General features: G+C 39.8%; 1 protein-coding gene across 4 annotated transcripts in view; it reads left to right on the forward strand.

Annotated features, from left to right (window-relative positions):
• EXOC4 (exocyst complex component 4) overlaps positions 1-23,941 on the forward strand; it is an 831,307-nt gene that overhangs the window by 604,810 nt on the left and 202,556 nt on the right. The gene's annotated exons all lie outside the window — the stretch shown is intronic.

Here is a 23,941-nt window from a genome sequence, read left to right on the forward strand (position 1 = left end):
GACGTTTTTCTCGTAATTTGACTAGGGGTGTGTGTTTTGGGGAGGAAGACCACAGAGGTAAAGCGCCTTTCTCATCATGTCACATCAGGTGTGTATGCTATCAGCTTGACTTATCACCGTCACCGTTAACCCTGATTGCCTGGCCGAGGCTGTGTTTTGTCAGATTTCTCCACTAGAAAGTCACTCTTTTCCTCTGCTTTCCATAGTCTACTCTTTGGAAGCAATTCATTATGCACAACACACGCACTCAGGGGTGGGGAGAGAAAAAAAAGAAGTGGGGAGTTACGCTACACCTCCTTGAGGATGGAGTGTCTGCATCAATGATTTGGAATGCTTCTGCCTGAAAGATTTGTCTCTTTCCTCCCAGTTTTTGTATTTATTCACTCATTTATTTATGTCAGTATGAACTCATGGATTTTTACTGTATACAGTAGATTATAATCCAATACTATCTTTATTTTCTTGCTCAAGTTGTTCCAGCTTTGGCCATTGGGAGCTCTTGTGTCACCATCTTTGTGATTTTGTTTTGGTTTTTTTTAGCACTTATTTTCTGACACTCCCAGATGCTCCAACCTCCATCTTTATATTTCCTGCCGCAGTTCTAGAATCAGACATTTTTCCAAGAAGCTCCAGTTCCTGTTATTAGAGAGAACAGTGTTGGCAGCCAGGATCTGGGGATTTGATATGCTTGTTGCTGCTTGGGCGTCATTACTTCTAGGCCCTCTCAGCTGACAGAGAAAGGAAATCTGTGTGTGTACTAACCCTTGTATATATCCATATCTATATATATATTTCTGTATGTGGCCACTTATTAAGCTAAAACTGAGGTAATACTGATGTCTCTGACTCACATGCGTTGCCGTATGGATCATTCTAGCCTCTTCCTCTTGCTTATCTGTAGCCTTCCTCTGCAACAGTGGAAGAACCTGGCTCCTACCACCCATAATCCATTTCCCTAACTGTTCGATCCCAGCTTACATGCATAGCAATATCAGAATCGATAATCCATGCCCTGTGGGAAACAATTTTATCAACCAGTCACAGTCCTTATGTGCGGTTCCTTTTGCCTGTAGTTTTACAAACTCTACTAATTTCCAAAATTACTTGGGTCAGCACTTTTTTCTCCCACCTTCCTTTCAAGAGGGTTATTTTTTACATTTGTGATAAAGTTACATGGTTTTGTCACATTCCGCACTTCATCCTGGGATCCCTTAACCTCCTAAATGAATTTTTTCAAATTTGCATGTATTAAGGTTCATTCTTTGTGCTTTAAAGTTCTGTGGGTTTTGACAAACACATAATGTCATGTATTTACCATTAGAGTATCACCAAAATGATTTTCACCACCCCCCAAATTCCCTATATTTCATCTCCTCAGCATTTGTCCCCTCTCCCGATGCCTCTGACGATCGCTAATCGTTTTACTGTCTCCACAGTTTTGGAGCTTCCAGAAATCATATAATTGGCATAATGCAGTATTTAGCTTTTTCAGACTGGCTTCTTTAAATTAGCACTGAGTAACATTCATGGCTTTTCATGGCTTGACAGCTCCTTCCTTTTGACCACTGAGTAATACTCCATGGTATGGATTATGGATGTGGTATATGATACAGAAATACCTCAGTTTGTTTATCCCTTCACCTATTGAAGGATATCTTGGTTGCTTCCACCACAAGTAGAGCTGCTATAAACATCCACAAACAGGTTTTTGTGTGGTGATAAGTCTGCAAATCAGTTGGATATTGTTTTTAACTGTGTAGAGGAGTTGTGCGGATGGTGGTGAGGACAGACTCACAAATTAACTCACAAATTAAGTACATGATGTGGTAAGTGCTTTAATAAACGTATGAATATAAGTAAACTGTTGAATCTAAGAAAAAGGCAAAAGTAAAAATACTTAAATTTACTCTTAGGTTCTATTTTAAAACTTACTCAAGTTCCATTAAAAAAAAAAAAACAACTTAGAGTTCTTTTCCAGGAAAACACCCTCCCTCCAGCTCTACCCATCTCTCCCCCCACCACCAAAAAAAATAATAAAACCAACTTGCTGAAGACATTCTGCTACAGCATGAGTCAGGTGGCCCAAAATATTCTGTCTGAAAAGAGAGTCATAGGGCTTCCCTGGGGGCGCAGTGGTTAAGAATCCGCCTGCCAGTGCAAGGGACACGGGTTCGATCCCTGGTCCGGGGAGATCCCACGTGCCGCGAAGCAACTAAGCCTGTGTGCCACAACTACTGAGCCTGCGCTGTAGAACCTGCGAGCCACAACTACTGAAGCCCACACGCCTAGAGCCCGTGCTCCGCAACAAGAGAAGCCACTGCAATGAGAAGCCTGCGCACCGCAACAAAGAGTAGCCCCTGCTCGCTGCAACTAGAGAAAGCCCGCACAGCAACGAAGGAAGACCCAACACAGCCAAAAATAAATAAATAAATAAACAAAAAAAAAAACCCAAAAAACTATTAAAAAAAAAAAAAAGAGGGTCATAGGAATTCACTGGTGGCAGACTCCTTCACAACTTAAAAGTAGGGGAGAAAATCCACTTAAGGGTGAAAAAACAGATCTTACCCAGGAGAAGAAAAAGAAAAAAGGCATAGGGATTTTTAATTGTCTGGAAATCTGGTATTAATAGGACGAAGGAACAGATATAAATCTTTCACCAAGTCCTTCAGAGTTAAAGACAAGTAAATTTATTCTGGGATTTGAGGTTCCTCCCCCAGAGATTTTATAGAAAGAGCTAAACCCAAAGGAAATAGCCACATGTCAAATGAAATCCTGCTTTGTCAAGAGCTAAACCTGTGTCTTTCAAGAAGAGCTTTTGTGTTCAGCTTCCAGGAAGAGATGCCAGGAGGCCACGAGGAGGAGTCGTGTTTCCTGCTCGTGCACGTTTGAATGTTAGCTGGCTGGCTCTACTGAGCCATTTGGAACCGGACTTATTCACCAGTCAGTGGTGAAGAAGGTGGAGAAAGAGTGTTTACTGCCTGGGAGATGGAATGCACAAGAATTGGTCTGTGCACACCCTTCTTGAATGTGTAGTAACCTGCATTTAGTAAAATATAACACAAGCTCAGAGGCTTGATTCGATGAGCAAGTTCTCTTCATTTCTAGAGGAATTACTAGGAAGGAGTGTAGGTAGAGGGGCCACATTGTAAATACAGAAAGAACTTTCTCCAGCACCCTGGATAACAAGAAGTTTGCGGGCTGCAAGTGATCAGAAACTTTTCGACGCATAGAACATAAATAAGAGAAAATTAAAGATTTCTCCTTAAGTGAAAAACAAAACAACAATCAGAGATAAGTTATAATTTATAATGTTACAATTTAGTTGGTGAATGTTTTTAATTAGTCCCTGGGTAACTGTATTTTTAAAAATCTTGCTGTAGTACTTATATTTGTCTAAAATGCAGTCATTATTTATGTGATTAGTAATATATTTATAATGTCTACTTCCTTATGGAGTAGTTGTATAGAAATAATCATACGTGACTGGATTAAAAGCTATTTTTACTCTTTCTCAACTAGGTATATCGAGGGAAAACCAAGGTAATAAGCTTATGAAACTACTGACCAGGTTGACCTCATGAATACTAACCCTATTGCAGACCTTGTACCTGGCTAGAAATAATCAACTGCTTTAGAGCTAGCTTAGCAAATACAAATAGTTCAAGTACTGGCCAAAATTTTAGGTTTATTTGAATTCTGCTTCTTTATTTCTTTCAGGTCCTGGACATAATAGGCATAGGCTGGTTTACTTAGATGACAAAAATATAACAAAGCAAACAAGGAATGTTGTAACCGAACTCATGTACAGGGGACAAATATTCTTTGTAAGTCGTAACTCTGTTTGGTAAATGACTGATTGTGTATGGTTAACCTTCAGTATGAATATTCCCCAGCTAATGTTGGTATTCTCTGTCATGTAAAGGCTAGACTACAGTAGAATTTTAGAGCTAGAATTTTAATCCAACTCTGAGTGAAGTCAAGCTCAACAGGTTTAGTGTCTTATCTTAGGAAACACATCTAATAAATGGCACCTCTAGCAGTAGAATCCAGTTATCTCTCCTGCTGACCCACTTCTCTTTCTTTTCTACCTGCAGTATTATTTAAAGCTTGCTACCCTTTCATGTACTGAATAATTTATTTACACTGGATTTTTAACAGCACCAACATTTGTACTATAAGAAAAATACTTTGTTCTGCTGAACTTCCAGGAAAGTATCATCTTGAACCACCTCCGATTTAGGATGCCTTTACTTTTGCTTTTGCTCCTTCCTCTAAAGGCAGAGCACGTTTCACTCCAAAACAAAATAACAAGCATCTCTCTTCTAATTTATGGTTTTCAGAATTTCAGAGTGTTTCTTTTTCTCTTGCTGTCCAGAATGCTGTCTGAAAAGTCACAGTGATTTAAATAATTGATGGCTACTTTATGAAATTGTCAGGCTGGATCCATCTTCCTGCTTCCCCCAACTCCAAGTCCTTGAGCAGCTAATCCTTTTATGAAGTATGCTTTTTTTTTTTTTTAACCTTCCTGGTTTCATTTAGATAATTCTGTTATTCACCCTGGAATATAATTGCCATTATACAGTGGGGGAAGAGGGTGGATTCTGGTGGGCCCCCTGCTGTTGGCATCTGAAGGTTGTAAAATGTCAGTCATGCTCTAGCCTCTGATTTCTTTGCCACCCCACCTTTTAAAGATTTCATTATATCTGTGTAAAAGCATAATTTGAAATGTGACTTCAGATTATTTTGGAAGATAAAAGATTAATCCATTGTTAAACGATGAACAAGCATGGTACAGTGGAAAAAACTTCGGACTGGAATTCAGGGATCTTTATTCAGCTGAACAAACAATTTCTGAATGCCTGCTGTATACCAGGCACTGGACTGGTATAAGCATGAAGAAGTACAAAGACTTAAATGAAAAGTGCTGTGGGAGTGGATATCGTGGTGATGTGCCACCCAACTTGTGACTTTGGGCAGTGACCTCTCTGGGCCTCAATTTCTCATCTAAATAAAGGATATTGTGCCTCTTCAGAATGTCCTTCTAGCTATAACATCCCATGATGCTCTGAAAACAGACCATAAGGTAGCAGCCACGTTCCTTCTTTGTAAGATTTAATTGGAAGATTGGGAGGTAGTAAAAGGTATAAATTTTCTGTGACAGAAGTCAGTTTGTCGCCTCTGAAATCAAAGATGGTCCAGCCTCAAAGCTCTTAAACAAAGGATTCCTTTTTTAAAAAAAATGTATTTTCTACCTGCTAAGTCCAGTATGCCCAAAGCAGGGTGTGTTTGGGGGCAGAAGGTAACAGTTTCTAAGCAACTGAAAGTTGTTATCAAAGGAGCAGTAACTTTCCCTCTCAAATTACTGCCTGACATCTTTTTTTTTTTTTTTTTTTTTTTTGCCTGACATCTTTTTGCTAGCTCATGGAGCTGCTTTTCCAGTGAGGATTCTGATTCTAACACGTGTTTTTCACAAGGCTGAATTTTGCTGTCCATTGGCTAGAAGGAAAGGTCACAAAATGGTTCTCGTGCTTCTTTATATATTGTTCTTCCTCTTTTGAAGTGCGTAGTTTGGATACGGTGAAACTTGCCAATTCAAGAATATAGGAATAAACGCAATGATGAATCAGGCTTTGTAACTTTTAAGAGGAAATGGTATTCATCTCTTGTCAGATCCTCATAGTGCTGGATAAAGTAAACCCAAAATGACAGCATATAGCCTGTTACAAATGGAACACAAATAACACACGATAAAATAGAAATTTAGAGTGGATTTTATAGCATATTTATTTTCAGGGAGCAAATCATAATCCATTTGCCCTATTGGAAAAACAGTTTTCCTGTTACACAGGGAAAGTGGAGTATTTAAAAAGGAAATGTATATGACAACAAAATGGACTTGGTCAAAATCGGGAAATTTGTTTCTTATTTACTTGCTTTTGCACTAGGGAGAGTAACATGGCGCCTAGACCTGCTTTCAGCAGTAATGGTTCTTTTATTAAAAAACCTAACCATCTGGGGTAAAGTAGTTTGCTCTTGTCCCATCTTCTATAGGGGTATAAACTGATGCTAGAAATCTCTCCCCTTCATATGCAATATTAATGCTTTCCTAATTTGCAACCTACCTCCTTTTTCCTTCTCTTTATCTTTATAAAAATCTTTGCAAGCTGCCCTCCCCTCTATTGTCTAGTAATAAAATGCTGTGACTCTAGTAGTAAGCCCGCCTCTTTTTAGTAATTTTATTTGTCTTTAGGACTGTGTTCTTTAGACCAGTGCTTCTAAAATTTTAATATTCATGTTAATCACCAGGGATCTTTTTTAAATGCATATTCTGATTTAGGTAGTCTGGTTGAGACCTGAGATTCTGCATTTTGAATAAGCATTCGGGGAATGTTGATGCTGCTGCTTCATTAACCATGCTTTGAGCAGCAAGGCTATGAACCAGGGATCAGTAAGCTTTTTTCTGTAAAGGGCCAGATAGTAAATATTTCCTTGGGGGTATGTGAGCCATATGGTCTCTGTTTGAACAATTGTACCATTGTAGTATAAAAGCAACCCTAGACAATATGTAAATAAATGAGTATGGCTGGATTCCAGCAAAACCTTACTTACCGAAACATGCAACGACTGGATTTGGCTTGCGGACTGTAGTTTGCCAACCCCTGCTTTAGACAGTGTGTTTGAAATGATGTATATATATTTCTAAAACTTGAAGGCTTTCATCCACATGTTTAAATAGGATTGTTTTACAGTGTTAGGAACATATATAAAATGGTTAGAAGTTAATTTGTGCTCTACCAAGATACTATGCAAAAAAAAAAATTAAGCCGAATAAAGATATCTTTTCCCTCTAGAGGACTTAGAATAATGTGAGAGGCGTAATGTCTTAGCACTGTTGTGGCATAATGGTAACAGTTTTAAAAACCCTTCTAATTTGGCAAGCAGTGGTTTGCAGTTATATATTGTTATATGTGTACCTTTCTCAGAGCTCTGACTCTTTCCTGTGTGTGTTTCTTTTGTCACATCCCTTGCCATATCATTTGGCAGTGATCCATATTTGGGTAATGAGATAGTTTGTTGTGCCTGCAATGAAGAAAATGATTTAAAATGTTTTTTAATAAGTTAATAGGAGCAAGTGTTGAAATTACTGTAATGAGATAATGACAGTGCAGCATATTGCTTTGAAAATTGTGCTCTGGTGAAAAATGTATGCTCTTAATAAATTCACTTTCACTGGATGTTCCTTGGCAAGCTTGGTTAGCACTTGCCTGTTTGTCTGCTGGTAGTGGAGAAATGGATGCTAGAGTTGGAAATCAACAAAGAATGAAGAGCAAAGCTGGTAATCATTTAAGAGTACTGTTGAGTGTTAGGATATCAGCCATGGAGGACTTGTGCCAGTACCCCAATTTTATAGTGACTGGTGCTTTATGGGAAGATTAGAATCCAAACTTACGAACCTCAGGCCAGTGTATTTGATTCACCTTTTTAATCTGTTTGTTGATGTAGAGCACATGAAGTGTTATACTTGAAAGTTATCTAACTATTCTTTCACATATTTAGCCAACATGCTACATGTGGATACTCAGCATTCAGCTTGGTGTAAGACACAGAGCTACTCCTGCCTTCAAGTTTACTGTTTAATAGAAGCGGCAGACGTATTACCAAATCAGTGTTACATCTGCCATGATCTACAGATGTACCTGGAACATTGGGAGTTCGGTAGAAAGAGTGGTCATTCAACAAAGATTTCATAAAGGATATGATGCTTAAGCTGAGTACAGAAAGGTGGGAGAACTTTTGAAATAGAGGAAAAAGCATTAGCAAAGATATGGAGGCATGAAATAGAACAGCACAGTAAGGGAAATAGATACCGATGATACATTGTCGTGTGTGCCTGTAACGGAATTCTGTACAGCAATGAAAATGAATGGACTGCATGATATACATAGCCTGGATGAATCTAACAAAATAATGTTCAAAAAAATTAAGATCCAAAAGACTGTAAATTATAATTTTATTCATAACAGGCAAAATGGTACTATACAGTTTGGGGATGCATATTTAAGAAGTACAGTCATAAAGAATAGCAAAAAAAAAAAAAAGATACCTCAGATGGGAAGGGAGAAGGTTTTGATTGGGGTGGGGAGTGCTTGGTGTTCTGGAAGGTTTTGTTTCTTTACCAGGTTTGTGATTCCATTGGGTGTTTGCATTATGATTATTGGTTAAGGTGTACATACATATTATAAAAATTCTTATAGATATGTTATTGTGAAATACATATATATTTTTTACAATAAAAGAGATTTTTAAAGAGAAGATCAATCCCTGACATTAGGCTGTAGGAAATGGAAGACCAGGAAGGAGATTAAGCAACAGAATCACACGGCCACTGATTCAGTTGAGGATGGAAAGTCAGGGTCTGCCGTGATCCCACATTTTTTAATTTGTTGACTAGAAAGATGGCCTTTGTTGAGATAGGGAATATACTATCCAAGTTTGGCGAGGCCTTTCCTGCTATAGCTTTCTCTCCTCTTAGGCCCATTCTTACTCTACACAAAGGTTGTTATTCATAACTACTTCTTCAGGTAAGGATATCACAACAATCCTACCAAGAAACTGCTCAGTTGCCTATCTTCAGTTGCCTATACCTCCATTAATTCCAACAATCACCTCAAACTATATCTATCTATCTATCTATCTATCTATATATATATGCACACACACATATACACACAATACACACAGTCCTTAATGCTCACTTGTCTTCTCCGTGCCCTTGGCCGTACCTCTCTGCCATGCTTCTATAGGTGTAATAACATTGCTTTATCCTTTTCCTCAGATTCCATTCAGTTTTTACAACCAAACTTAAAATCCCCTTCAGAAGCCCATTTTTTACTAAAAAAGTTCATTATCGGGCCTCTCGAAACTAACTCCTGAAAATATCTGTGTTTACCTTAAAACCACACTAGATTTTCTACTTTGATTGTGATAGATTTGGTTCTTTCTCATATGGGTTTCTTTCTTTTTTTTCTAACTTAGGGGGCCTTTCATTACCTCAAGACTGTAAATTCAGACGTATATCTTGAAATTGAAATTTGTATAAGTAGACTGTGCGTCATGGGAACTTAGCTTTTTATTGCTTGTGCATTTTCTCTATATGAAATAGAGTGAATAAACTGTTACCTATTTAGAAGGATGATATGGAGATGATATGATACCTCCTCTGACTAGGTAGGCATATGCTCTATGTTGTTTTTCTGGTGCGAGTGCTGCATTTGCATCATCCTTGCACATCCTGTGGCCTGCGTCATCGCATGGCAGATGGCCCACTGGGACCATTCCATTCAGTCAAAATGTATTGAGGCCGCAATGTGGGCAACCAGCAGAGACAGATAGCTGGGTTAGTAATATAGCCTCTTCCCATCGTACGGACTCAAGAGATCTGTGGCGTAGACTCATCCCAGACCATCTGGTGTCTGATTCCCTTGGAAAGTCAAAACCCTTGGTAGGGCTTGGTGGGCTTTCTCCCTGACACAGACACTTAACACACATCCTACCAACATCATCCCCCGGTCACCCAACAGATCGAATCTTTCTTAGTACCAGCTTGGAGCCTGGATGAAACAAAACTCCACACTTTGTGTTGCCATGCAGTGAGGTGTAAAGGAAGCTTTGCTTCCTTTAACAGATTAAAGGTCCATTTTTATAATCACGTCATGAACACAGGTCTCCGTAATCTGGTCTTTGCTGCAGTGGTGTCAGAGTGCTGGTGCTGCACTCTTCTGGTTTTCGGGGGGTGGAGTGGTGGTGGTGGTGGAGGAATGGAGTGTCTCTGGTTGACTGACTGAACTTGTCAGCCTTATAGGATTTAAAAGAACATAAAAGGCAGGCATTTGTTCACCATAGTAAACCAACAGACTTTGCAATGAATTCTATGATAATTGCCCCTCACTCCCCCCCATAGAATACATGTAAACACACAGGGAAAAATGTAATTTATAGCAAAAAATAGTAAGACAACACACTTACTCAATATCTATGTAGTTGGTCTTCAATGAAGTGAAGAAATAGGGGATAAAGTGAAAGGAAATTTGAAAAAAGACAATGCAAGAAGAAAGCTGAGACTGGAGTTTCATAAAATCCATTTCTAGTCCTGTCACCTGCTCGCTTCATTACCTTAGGCTTTCATTTAATCTTCTAAGCCTTCAGTTCTATCTTTTTATTCAGTTCTTTTCTTCAATTTCGTGTAAACCTCAAAATGCTGATAATAGAAATCAAAGGCCAACCTGAAGTTAGCCAAGTACCTTGTAAGCCCAGTCTTCCTACCACCCTTAGCTGAGTTGTGGTTGATGTGTAGGTGACATGCATCCCCTGCTGGCACCCTGGGCCTGGAGAGCCCCTGTCCGGTACCCAGTACCTCTGGATCACTCCACTATAGGTTGGACTGAAAGTGTCCGCACTCTTCTGCCTTTGTAGTAGGAAAGTAGCCATGGACAGATAGTACATAAATGGACGCATGTGGCTCTGTTCCAATAAAATTTTGTTTAAAAAATAGGTGGCAGGCTAAATGTGTGCTCAGACCATAGTTTAGACCACTGACCCGTGACAGAGTGGCAAGATTGCTGGATTTTGAGCTGGGTTTTCACATGAGGCTTAAAACCTTTATCATCACGATGTGGTCTTAAGTGGGTTTCATCACTTGTATATTTATTTGTAAAATTTGTAGAACTAGCACTTGTCATGCCTCCCTTAGAAAGGTAAATGGGGTAATATGGATGAATAAGATTTATTCACTATGAATTACGGTAAACAGAGCCTTTTTTCCTGATGACTATTATTAACATTAGCAAGGGTAGTTTTCCTGGAGGAGCAGAGGATTAGGATTCACTTATTATTTCTCACAACTGTATCACAGTACCTTGGAACTTACGGGTTTGGGAGCAAAACCCCTGCAAGTCGTCCGAGAGCCCACACTGGGACGTAGACTGCACCTGGAGATGTTCATAGGCTTATGGTCCTAGTTTGAAACCCTAGCAACGTATCACCGTAGCAAAGGGAAGAAATCAGAAATGGCCCTTTTTGCCTGAGTACCCAGCTTCAGGAAGATCATCTAGGAGAGGGGAGACGATGCCCTCGTGGTCTCTGATTCAGTCTTTTACATCAACCCTGGCAGTCAATGGGGTGATCAGTATTAAGGATGGTCTCCCATCTAAGTGTTCTCACGTGAAAAAAAAAAATCTTTTTTATTGAAGTATAGTTGATTTACAATGTTGTGTTAGTTTCTGGTGTACGGCAAAGTGATTCAGTTATACTTATATATATATATTCTTTTTCAGGTAGATTACTACAAAATATTGAATGTAGTGCCATGTGCTATACAGTAGGTCCTTGTTGTTTTTCTGTTTTTATATAGTAGTTTGTATCTGCTAATCCCAAACTCCTAGTTTATCCTTCCCCACCCCTTTCGCCTTTGGTAACCTTGAATTTGTTTTCTATATCTGTGAGCCTGTTTCTGTTTTGTAAATAAGTTCATTTGTATCATTTTTTTAGATTCCACATATAAGTGATACCATACATTTGTCTTTATCTGTCTGACTTACTTCACTTAGTGTGGTAATCTCTAGATCCATCCATGTTGCTGCATATGGCATTATTTCATTTTTTATGGCCAAGTAATATTCCATTGTGTATATATACCACATCTTTTCCCATTCATCTGTCAATGGACAGTTAGGTTGTTTCCATGTCTTGGCTTTTGTAAATAGTGCTGCTGTGAACATTGGGGTGCATGTACCTTTCAAATTAGAGTTTTCTCCAGATAAATCTCATGTGAAAATTTTAAACTTTCCAGGTAGGATTTGCTAGACTCAAGGAACATTATGTTGAAACTTTCCCAGTTTCCATATTTTTTACACTAATACAGCTAGCTTGTAAACATGTCTCATAAGGGACAACAGTGGAAGATAATTGTATCTTAGATAGAATGGTATATTCTGTATAACATAAAGTTTCTAATTAGACTGGTGACTGTCCTCAAAAGTATACGTGGCATTTTCTTAACCCCTTAATGTCTTACATGTGATGTTTAATACATGTTCATTGAGTGGAAATATGTTCAGGGAAAAGTCAGTTTTTTTTTTGTATAGGACAGCCTTTCAGAAGCTAAGAATACCAGGATTGAAAAACCTTGTTTGGTAGCTTTTTCCTTTTAATGGAGGTCTCATCTATTTTAACCTGAACCTTGGGGACTTGAAAGTAGTTTTTATACACTGGTGTCCTGGTAACTATTTAACAAGCAGCCCTCTGGGGGAAAAAGTGGGGAGTGGGAGGGAGATCCATAAATCAAGCCCTGATTTGTAGTTTTGTTAATTTCCATGGTGTAGCTATCCCTACCCTGGCCATTTTTTAAAAACTGAAGTATAGTTGATTTACAATGTTATGTTAATTTCTGCTGTATAGCAAAGTGATTCAGATATATATATATATATACACACACACACACACACACACACACACACACACACACACACACATATATACCTTCTTTTTCATATTCTTTTCCATTATGGTTTACCACAGGATATTGAATATAGTTCCCCATGCTATACAGTAGGACCTTGTTGTTTATCCACTCTATATACAGTAGTTTGCATCTGCTAATGCCAAACTCCCAGTCCATCCCTCCCCCACACCCGCTCCCCATTGGCAACCACAAGTCTGTTCCCTATGTCCGAGTCTGTGTCTGTTTCATAGGTAGGTTCATTTGTGTCATATTTTAGATTCCACACACAAGTGATATCATATGGTATTTGTCTTCCTCTTTCTGGCTTACTTCACTTAGTATGATAATCTCTGTCCATCCACGTTGCTGCAAATGGTGTTATTTCATTCTTTTTTATGGCTGAGTAGTATTCCATTGTATATATATACCACATCTTCTTTATTCATTCATTTAGGCTGTTTCCATGTCTTGGCTATTGTGAATAGTGCTGCTGTGAACATAGGGGTACATGTATCGTTTTGAATTATAATTTTATCCAGGTATTTGCCCAAGAGTGAGATTGCTGAATCATATGACAACTCTAATTTTAGTTTTTTGAGGATCCTTCATACTGTTTTCCATATTGGCTGCATCAATTTACATTCCCACCAACATTGGGGTGCATGTATCTTTTCAGATTATGGTTTTGTCTTGATATATGCCCAGGAGTTAACCCTGGCCAATTTTAATCTACCAACATGGTACTGAATGCAGTGCTGAAAAGAAATGAACACCATTGTATAGAATTGTTACTGTACGGATACAATGGACACAAATGACCTCAAGAGCATGGATAATAGCAATGATATGTGTGTTTAGTAATGCCTGGGTTTAACATCTCCTTTGCCAAAGTAGTAAAAATTTAACAATTCACTCTTATGAGCCAAAAGGAGACAGCTCCAGCCCATCACTATTCTTAGCACAATGTATCATAATGGTTTATTTGTCTTCCTTCTTCCCTAAATAATGAGTTCCTGAAAGCACATAGTGTCTTGATTTGCTCACCATTGCATTGCTAATGCCTAGTACATAGTAGGTTCTCAGGTATTTGTTGACTGAATGAATTATTCCAATCTTTTGCATTCTCACCAAATTAATACACCATGAAACAAAAAATAAGGGTTTCTTTTTCTAAAAACCATGTTTTATTTTCTTGGTTTTGGCCAGCTTTGACAATATACTTACTATGAATGTTCACTCTAGGCACCTCAGCATATGAAATATTAATGTTTTCAATATCTTGTAACTAAAGGTATGTGAGTTATTCATGGGCATAGTGTTCAGAGAAATAACTCATCATATAAATATGTTCAGGAACTATTTTTCAGTAGAATGTCAATTTCTTTGATCTGTTTGTGTTCTTTTAAATCAACAGAACACTACCAGTTCCTGTGATATGTACATTACTTCTCTTTATAAACTTGCAGAAAATCATAATATTTTCTCTTGATGCTGCATAACTTCTATATTTTCAGTCTAAAGCTTGACATTGACCAGACACAGAAATTCTAATATCCGTGCACTTTAAGGTATTCTAAGGTGAAAATAATACACTCTTATAGTGTAGGCTAACATTTCCCAAAATGTGTTCCAAAGGATCCAGTTCTATGGGATATTAATAGGTATTGTGTGAGAACTGGTTCCACGGTAAAATGGGCTTGGGAAAAAATTAGTTTAACATTAAATCAAATTTTTATAATAGCACATTGCAGAGGGGGATACAGTATATACTATTTCCCAATGGATATTTTTCACAAGAGTTTTATCACAAGGACCTGATGTTTGAAGGAGTACTCTTTGGGAAATATCACGCTCACAAATGAACAGACTTACAGAATCATGTAATGTTGAGAAATGAGACCCCTTAAAAGATACCTCGGCTGCCTCTCCCGACTCCCACCTCCATGTCAGAATCCATTTTGCATCACCCCTGCTAGGTGGCCATGCAGCCTCTGCTGAATGCCAACCTTAGCAGGAAACTCACCACTCCATTTCTGGCCTCCTTTCCTTTCTTTGTTTTTAAAACAAAGTTCCTCCTTATAATTGAACCAAAAATATGTTTTAAATTGTCCGTTATTTCTAGTTTTGCCATCTGAAATATTGGCAAAACAAGTTTGCTTCTTTTCTACAATAAAACTATCATGTCTCCTGTTAGCCTCCTCTTCTTTTTTTTGTGGTACGCGGGCCTCTCACTGTCGTGGCCTCTCCCATTGCGGAGCACAGTCTCCGGACCCAGCGGCCATGGCTCACGGGCCCAGCCACTCCACGGCATGTGGGATCTTCCCAGACCGGGGCACGAACCCGTGTCCCCTGCATCGGCAGGCAGATTCTCAACCACTGTGCCACCAGGAAAGCCCGCCTCCTCTTCTTTAAATTGAACAGTTCTAGTTTATTCAACTCTTCCTCATACAAAGAATTTTCTAGGATTCTCACCATCCTGATTACTCTCCTCTGGATAACATCCAATGTCTCTTAAAATGTGATACCTAGAAATAAATACAGTGCTATGGTCTGCCAAGTACAAATGTTTTAACTTTTTAGTCAACAAATACTTCTTTTTTAAAAAAAATAAATAAATTTATTTATTTATTTATTTTTGGCTGTGTTGGGTCTTCATTGCTGTGCGCGGGCTTTCTCTAGTTGCGGCGAGTGGGGGCTACTCTTCGTTGCGTTGTGAGGGCTTCTCATTGTGGTGACTTCTCTTGTTGTGGAGCGCAGGCTCTAGGTGCGCAGACTCAGTAGTTGTGGCGTGCAGGCTCAGTAGTTGTGGCACACAGGCTTAGTTGCTCTGCAGCATGTGGGATCTTCCCGGACCAGGTATCGAACCCGTGTCCCCTGCATTGGCAGGCAGATTCTTAACCACTACGCCACCAGAGAAGTCCCAACAAATACTTTTTTGATAGGACATTTTACTGCTGCTAATCCAGCCCACAATTTTTGGTTGTTGCTGTTATTTTTCTAAGAGTCTGATCAAATTTCTAATTCCCATTGATTTTTGATAAAATCCTCACATCTTTATTTTTTTCTTGTGCTAATAACAAAGCCAGTAATTTGGAATCTAAATGAAAAATATTTGTTGCTCTTAAATTTCATAGATTTGGTTTCCTGCTTATCAGGAAGATGTTGAATTCTGTGTTTATCATCAGTAGTAATAACAGTAGTCTCAGTTTTCTGTTTTTATTAAATTTAGTAAGTAAATCTTATGTGCCTTTACTCAAAGTTATCGATAAAATTATTGTACAGGTTATTTCCAAGGGCCATAATCTGTTATGGATGTCCTTTTAGAATCCACTAAGCAACCATTTCTCAGTATAGCTTTTCAACTGCCTGCTAATAATTGACTTCATGAACTGTCTTCCGCCCCGTATTTTTACCAAAAGGATAGACCTCAAGATAACTGGAGACATATAGATCACTCAGTCTAGTAATCCTATAAGAAAAGAAAATTTACATAACACTTTAGTGAATGCCTGATATCTCTTAGATAACATTTCCTTTTCTAAATGCTCGTAACCCAAAAGATGACTGAAATTTTTTAATTTTATTTTTTATTTATTTATTTTTTTTTTACTGGGGTATAGTTGTTTTACAATGTTGTGTTAGTTTCTACTGTAGAGCGAAGTGATGAAATTTAACCAATTCTTTCTAAAGTATATTCTCTCTCATTAAAAAAAAAAAACCCTCAGCATTTTCTGACTCCAGTCTTTGGAATGGAGATTAGGGAACAAGCAAAACTCTTAGAGTCTTCTTTGAGAAAAGCATTCTTTCTAAGAGACAGGAATAGCAACATCTGTTGTTGCCCGAAGTCCATGCCCAACATGACTTCGCACAAAATAAGTGTATATTTATTGAGTACTCTCATATTGACCTAGGGGCCAATGATTTGTTAAGAACACAAAATGTAACAGTAAACAAATAAATTAAAAGACAATCTGGTATCTTTGCTCTTAAGTCCTCCTGAAAGGCCTGGGGTATCCGAGAGGTGGTTAAGTTACCGTAAGCTAGATTTAGTCAATTACCTGTCTTTTTCTCCTGATGTTCAGAATCCAGTAAATGATTCTAGCCTAAGGTAGATGAGTGCCTGTTAAAGTGCAGTGTGGCTGTGTGTTAGGCAATCAAGGTATTGGGAACAGTGCCATCCTTTATAACTGCGTGCTTAGTCACCAGCCAGAACACCTGCTCCATATAGCTAGCTGGGTTCTGTTGCTGTCTGCTGCTTTCTTCTTACTATTGTTTTTGTCAAGGTCTCATTGTTTTGATAATCATCCCCTCTCTTTTGTGGAGAAAGAAAATCTTTCTTTGCCCGAACATCTAAGATGCTTAGCATCAGGCTTAGGCGTACCTGAGGCCCAGCAAAGCATTCACACCTGTTGCTACTCCCCGGACATCCTGATTCCATTTGGTCCAGTTCAACAAGCATTTATTGAACTCTTACCATGTGCTTATGTTTGTATTCATCTCTGGAGGGCACAGAGATCCTTTTCTAATATTCCCCACCTCTTCTAACCAGGTTTAACCTCAGAAGAACCTGTCGGTTCATATTAGCCAAGCAGAATGTGTGAATTACACGCTCTTCCTAACCCCAGTCTTTCCTCCTCCTCGGAGAGAGCTCAGCCTCCAGCTGCAGTCTTTTCCTGACTTGTCTGTGAGCACAGAGGTTCTCATTCGCAGGTTCTGACAGTCCCCAGTCCCTGGTGGGTACACTGTGTACATTTGCCTAGTGGAGGCGGAGTGTTGAACCTCAAGAAGATGTGGTACACGCGGAAGAAATAGCCCTCACCAGGAGTGTTCCTAGGAGAGCGTGTGTGTGAAATGGTCCATCCCATTTGACTGTGGGGAGAGGCCTCCTAAAGGCAGACCAGCCATGTCAGTTCACACCTGCCTCTCTTAGACGCTGGTGGTCCTGCTTCCTGTTTCTCAGGGTGAGTGCGGGTAGAGCTGAGTGTGGACATAGGGCACTTGGGGATCTGGGACTCATGGAGGGAAGTGCCTTTGGAGACTCTGAGGACAGCAGCCCTTACACACACATGCCCCCTCTTATTGGTTTTCTGGTTACGAGGTATTTTTCCAGCACGTTCTCCTCCTGGGCTCAACTGTTCAAAAGAAAAAAAAGTTAATCCTGTACTTCATATGCTCTAAAGCTAAAAAGAGTGCAAGAGGGAAAAAGTTTACATCAGATCTGACAGTCTTACTGATCGTTGCTGATAACAACTGGTGGAGGGAAAGGTAATCAGAGCCTCAGGAATTCAATTCACTCCTTTAATCCACTCAGCAGATATTTTATTTTTAAAACACAAGTACAGCCATCAGCAAAATGGAGAGACTGTGTGGGACCCTGAGGCATATGAAACTTTGGAGCCCTCTTAACTCCCACCTCACCCCTACCTTCCAATAGTCCCTCTTAGCCATTTCTTTTTGGATGTATCCTCCTCACTCACTATCCCTTTCCTTTACTCCCTAGAAACAAATTAAATAATAATAACAAACTTGCCTGATGGCACTAATTAAAAAAGGAAGAAGCCTTATGATCTAGACCATCAGCTAGAGACTCGTGCAGTATGTTTTCCCTACTTCTTGTGACTCTCATAGTGTCCCCACATCTTTCTCCTTTGAAGGAAGGAGATAACACGGCCCTGCCCTCTAGCTGATGATGGACTTGTAAATGCCCCAACTCCCCACTCCTATTACCAAGGCACTAGCAAATCAGCTCCTTCTACCAGCAAAGAGAAGTGGACAGTTGCATCTCATGTTCAACTTTTCCCAGGCATTTAGTGGAGAGTCATTCTGCCACTTTATACCTCTCTCTCAACCCTTCTCAAGCCTTTCTGGAATAATCTAGTAATCTAAGCCAGAAAACCAACTTGGTTTCGCCTGTGAATTTTAACTGCTCCTCTACAGCAGGTACGCTAAAAGATTTCTTCTGCCTCGTAAGATATGAAAAGAAGATTAAACAACACCCACACCCATGTCTTTGACTTATCGGGCAAGCAGGACTGACTCTTGGTCTCGATTCTCAAGATACCAGCACAAGGAGATAGGAGCTTTGTGTCTAGGGCCCTGGGATCCATGTTTTAGCCTGTCACCTTCAAATCTCCAAGTTCATTTTCTCTGCACCAAGTGCCCAAGTGGTGATGTAATAGTACTCAACCTAATGTAGAATGATGAACGATTCTGAAAAGCAGAGTTTATACCTTTTGCTTTGGGGAGAGGGTGGCAGCAACTAGTGACGGGAAAGTAGGCATTAAATCAGCTCCCTGTTTTCTGTCTGGCAGTCAAAGCATTTCCCTTCACACTCAACAGTGTTGGTGAACGGTTATCACATGTGTAGCCTCTAGTGGGAGAAGCATCAACTTAGAGTCTGACACCTTCCTGTAAGCCTTTAGCTTTACCACTTATTAGCTGTGTAAATGGATCCTATCCCTTAACATCTCTGAGCTTCAATTTCTTTGCCTGTAATCTGAGATATTTACCTTACAGTGTTGTCTGGAAGATTAAATGATCTGGAACATGCAAAAGCACTTTGTAGAGGGAAACCGTACATGACTATTGATTTTTAAGAATCTGGCCCGCATAGTTAAAAAACATGATCTTTGGAATTAGACATGGGGTCAGATCCCAGACCTGCCACTCACTAGCTGTATGGCCTTTGACAGGAAGCCTAACTTCCTTAAGCCTTTGTTTCCTGATCTACAAAATGGAAATAATACTAACTTGACCCTTATAGCATCAGCCTGGGGATTAAATGAGTAATGCATATAAAAGTACATTGTGTATGTAAGCTCTATACAGATTTAAGTTATTGGTGCGATTGTAAATGAGAAAATACGTATGTGATGATGTAGCGCCTTAGAGTTGTGAGAACATCATATTGGTTGAGCACCTGGGGCACGCTGCCCAGGCGTATTCCTGGCACTGCCATTTACCAACAGTGTGACATCACCTGTTTGTAATGGCTTATTTACTTCTCTGTCACCCACAAGTCTGTGAATTCCTTGAATATAGAGATTGTCTTCTCACTGCATGTGCATCTCCTAGTGGGGTATCTAACATGTAGTAGCTCGGAAAAAGTCTGTTGAATGAATAAATGCATGATTTTTATCATCGGCTATACCTTTATGCTGTTGTACCCTGTACGTCTCACTCGTATTTACAAAAATAACCAAACATTTGAATTGGTAGGGCAATGGCCAATGCTGCTTCCCTTCTGCATCTCTAGGCTTCTTAACACCTCTTGATTCAAGTTCCTTGCTTGATCGGTTCTTATCTAAAGCCAGAAATGCAGTGAGGAAATAGAACCTTTTAAAAATAATATCTCCACTTGATCTACCTGGATGATTGTCCTCTAATACCTTGAGACTAAACAGACCTCATTTTATTTGCCAGATGGCTCTGGTAAAGACGTGCTGAGTGCCTTTTGGAATCACGCATCTTGGAAACTCCCTGAGGGTAGGGACTTGGCATTGTGCAGGTGCTCAAGAAACGTGGATTCAGAGACGGGATGGTGTTCTGCTCAGTTCACAAACATCAGAGTTTCCCTATATTTTTACTCCATGGCACTTTCCAAGCCCTGTAAATATTAAATTATTTTCAAGTTAGTCAAAAGAGTGTCATCATCTTAGGCGTCTCTGTGCTTCATCTGTTCTGAACAGCAAGTGACATCTTGTTGCAGCTTTGCTGTCCAATCCCAGGGTGCGTTTCAAGTTCCACTTGCTGATTTGGGAACAGCCATCCACTCCAGCAGTTTGCTTTGCTGCCATCTTTGGCATTCTCTGGGTCCTTGACTCTTGTTCCCCCAAAACCTTGCAAGACCCCACCCAGTGGGACCAGTTTGTTTCTCAAAGACCTTATTCCACTTGTCTCATTGATCCTTTCCAGTTGAGTTAAATCTATACCCATTGTTTGCACTGTCCTCTCCCCAACCCCAGCTGCTCTCAGGTAAATGGCACCCCAGCCACTGCTACATTTCAAGCGTGCATCCCAAAGGTAACAAGACTTCCTACATCAATCTTCAGTGCCACCTGGCTCCCTGATAAGCGTTTTTTAGATGTGGCTATGTTGCCAGGAGCTTCCCTTCCACTCCTCCCACCACCTCTCTCGAAGAGCTTTTCTGAATATGACAACCATCTAAAGACGAATTATCTGCTTGCAAATTTAATTTCTGTTTCTCAGCAGGGAGCCACAGGTTCCCACTGGGTTTGAAAGTGCTGCTGTTTGGTCAATGAATGAGTATCTCTTGGATCCGATACCCACACTGGAACTGCAGCAGCGCCTGGCTTTCTATTTACTTTAATCTCCTACTTGCAGCTGGCGTTGGAGACCTAAATGGGCTTATTCACAGGGTAGTGACTTCCAGTCGTCAGTGCCGGAAGGAAGTCATACTGAAGACAAGGACTAGTGAGCTGCTTTCCTGCCATCTTCCATCACTTAGGAGAGTTTGGTTGGCTTTTTTTTCTTTTTAGAGGGTGAAGCCACAGAATCCTTCCAGAGATAGAACAAATGGCTGAACCTAAGAGATTCATGAAGGAGTTTTGAGAGTTGAAAAAGAATGGGATTTTTTTTGTGTGCCTTTGGTGTACAGGATTGTGAAGATAAAATAAGATGCTAGATGAAAATTGCTCTGAACACTTACAGATATAATAGTGTTGCCATTGTTTTGTATGCTGAAGCTTTTTAAAATGCAAGAAATTTTGTAACAAATAGTTGTATTATCGTCTAGAAAGCAGAGCCAGAAGCCGACTAGAAAACACATTCCTTAGAACACATCTGGAATGCTTCTGTCAGGTTATGAAATCACCTCTTTTGTAGGTCACACAAGGTCAAATATTGGCAATTTCGTATGGTTCGCCCTATGCAATGCTGGCTTTTTAGACAGAATTCTGAAAGCCAACGGCATCATAGATAAGTTTTTCCCTTTGACAAAAATCCAAAGCTTGTAGACCAGTGCCCATATGTCCTTAAGAGGAGCCCAACTCCAAGCTGTTAGCTGTGTGAGTCAGAAATATGCCTCAGGACTGCTGCACGAGGGGAACATCTGGTTACACAGACGGTCTCATGTTGGACAGCTCGCTGTCCCTTTCTAAGCCTCATTTTCCTCAGCCTTTCAACATATGATATAGTCAAGCTAACGGAGCATGAGAGATCATCAGACTACAAGTTCCAAGGAAGAAAGTAGAAGAGCCAGCAATTCCTCATTCCAAAAACCTGCCACTTACAATGAAAAACTTTAATTGTGGCAATTTGTGAGAGAGAAGAAGGAACCATACAAAACAAATTAAAAGCAAGTCTCCCCCCCTCCCCCATACCTCCCCCACTCCTGCCCTTATAGCGGCTATGCTGGGACAAATACCTTAATGTCTACTAGTTTTGGTTTCATACGAAGGAAAATATAGTTCAGAGAAATGGTGAATTGAAGATCACATAGTAAAGTGCCTGGTATAGAGCCACAATACTTAGGTGCTTATGGATGTTGTTTCTCTTCTTCCTCTTTATTTCCAGGTTTCAGAGCTGGAATTTAAATTTTTTAGGTCTATGCAATAATAATACCCTATACAAAACACTAGAAACTTTTTAAAAAGTCTCCACATACATATATTCTCATGATCTACCTAAATGTATTATATGCATAGTACACATGATGTCAACATGTATGTTTCTTTCTCTATACTGTATAACTGGAAATAGTTCAACTCAGTTGCTCCCTGTCACCCATGCATGGCTGAGAGCATTCTTGCTTTTACATTCTTATTCCTTCAGTTCTCTCTACTGGGAATGTCCTTCCATCCATCTCCAACTATCCAAATATTACTAGCTTAACTGCCATCTCCTTTACAACGCAACCCCTCATTCTCTTTAGCTGAAAGGAATTCTCTCCATGTATTCTCAAGTCAGAAAAGGAATTGAGGTATGAGAAGGGAAGATTGCTTTAAAGCAGACTTATACTCAGGCAGGGTAGGCACTAAGCTGTAGAAGAGATCCTCAGTGGTTTTCAGGAACTGAGAAGAAGCTACAATAGGACCAGAAACAGTGGTTCTCAAATTTGGGTGCACAAAATCGCCTGCGGACCTTGTTTTAAAATGGAAATTCTTGGGCCCCGCCGCACAGATTCTGATTCTCTAGATCCAGAGTGGGGCTCAAGAATCCACAACTTTAACAAGCACTCCAGGGTGATGCTGATGAAGTTTCTGGACCACACTTTGAGAAACGCTGGTTTGGAGGGAGGTGGTTCACATATGAAGATAATGAAGGGTAGAGGAGGCAAGGTCATGAAACAGGGTACTTGGTCAGCTGTTGTTTGCATAACTTTAGAATCATTCCGATACAGCCATAAGGCACACACGAACACTGGCCCACATGGTTCATATCTTTAGTTTTCTTTGTCCTTTTTTTTTTCCTCTGTCCTGCTTCGTTAAAAAGAGCTTTATTCCTGGAGACTTCATTAACTGACCCATTTTATTTCTTGGGTTGCTCAACTGATTGATGGAGTAAGTAACTGAAATCCTAGTTCCGGCACAAAAGATTACCTTTAGGTAAGCTAGATCATTGCTTTCAGCTGAGAAACTGATGGCTGCTCCTAAGATTTTCAGGGATCTCCACAAGAAGTCCAGGTTGCTTCTTAAACTACAGATAGATAGATGTATACACACATACATGTTTCTTTTTACATTTGGTGGTGGTGATAGATTTATGTTAATGGTGAGAAGTTATATTAGGGCAAAGATTTGTGAGTAAAAGCTTTTAAAAATTAACTTCTAAAGCAGCATTTATCAGACTGAGGGTTTCTGAGTTTTTATACATGAATCTGAATAATTACATCTCAGACAAAAATGGACTACTTGTCAATACAGATAAAAGCTATAATAACAATATAATATGATCTATAAGCGTTACTGAATTCATAGTATCTTTGGCTCATTAGATATTTTCTTTATCAATGAATATTGAAAGTATTTACAAATAACACCAGGAGGAGATCAGCACAATTTTTTTTACATTAAAGAGAAACCAGTGAAGCAGAATAGAGGGTCAAAAACAGACCAACACCTGATTTATGACAAAAATGCCATTGCAGGGCTATGGGGAAAGGGTAATCCTCTCAGTAGTTGGTGCTGGATCAACTAGATAACCAACTGGAATTTAAAAATAAGGTTTGGGGCTTCCCTGGTGGCGCAGTGGTTATCTGCCTGCCAATTCAGGGGACACGGGTTCGAGCCCTGGTCTGGGAAGATCCCACATGCCGCGCGGAGCAACTAGGCCCGTGAGCCACAACTACTGAGCCTGCGTGTCTGGAGCCTGTGCCCCGCAACAAGAGAGGCCGCGATAGTGAAAGGCCCGCGCACCGCGATGAAGAGTGGCCCCCACTTGCCGCAACTAGAGAAAGCCCTCGCACGAAACGAAGACCCAACA

This window comes from Stenella coeruleoalba, assembly GCF_951394435.1.
Source record: "Stenella coeruleoalba genome assembly, chromosome: 9".
NCBI classification, from domain to species: Eukaryota; Metazoa; Chordata; class Mammalia; order Artiodactyla; family Delphinidae; genus Stenella; species Stenella coeruleoalba.